We start from the raw sequence: 1,063 nt of genomic DNA on the forward strand, positions 1-1,063 counted from the left end.
TATTATTATGTATTCGGAATTTGCAAGATAATACAAGTGATACAGATAAACAAACAAAATGTTGTGTATTTGTTTGTAGTATCTGACTGATTATTTTTCACTTTCATTTTTTTTTGTATTGTATTGTATATTTCTATGTGTTTTTATCCGTGCACGGACATGTTGAAAAGCAGCCATCGGCTGAATCTAGTTACCGTGCTTAAATAAATGAATGAAATGAAATGAAATGAAATAAATTGGTTAAACTGGGTGCAGAGTTTTATAACGTATAGTGATTGGGATGAGGAAATACAAGTGTTTTCGAAATTTATAACAAATCACAATGAACAAGGATGATGACATGTCAGCCTCACCATAATAAGAATGCATGAGTAGTGACTCAAGGAAGTAGAACAAAAGAAGAAGGCATGCATAAATTCTACACAGGTGAACTTGTTAAGCACATGGTATTGCAATGGAATTACACTGCTACATTTCTGAAATACATGTATGTGAGGCTCCTATGTCTTCATCTTTGCTTAGTGTAATTTGTTTTTGGTTTTTCAGAGTATTGATTTCTCTGTTCAAAGACCACAATAAATTCCACATGTCTATACATGGAGCTGTCGATTTATGTACTACATGATGTTAAATTGTGGAAATCGTCTGGAATGTCCTTTTAATGAGCTTTACGACGAAATTACTCCCGAGCCTGACAGCTGAATATATTGTTTCATAACACCTCGCTGGTAGTTGTTGTTGTTTTTCCACAGAAGCAATATATAAATATATATATATATTATACACACACACACACACATATATATATATATATATATATATATATATATATATATATATATATTATAAATATATTATATATATGTATATATATATATTTTATACATATTATATATATGTATATATATATATATATATAAATATATATATATATATATATTTAATTCATTTATTTATTTAGATTTGGGACCAAGGCTAAAGAAAAAACTCTTGTAATCAATATCTGTGTAATAATTTGAGGACATCATGTACCACATTTCAGCCCTGAATGATGTATCTTTAT

Source organism: Diadema antillarum, unplaced genomic scaffold (assembly GCF_040938485.1).
Source record: "Diadema antillarum isolate AM-2024a unplaced genomic scaffold, OU_Dant_1.0 scf00000013, whole genome shotgun sequence".
Lineage (NCBI taxonomy): Eukaryota > Metazoa > Echinodermata > Echinoidea > Diadematoida > Diadematidae > Diadema > Diadema antillarum.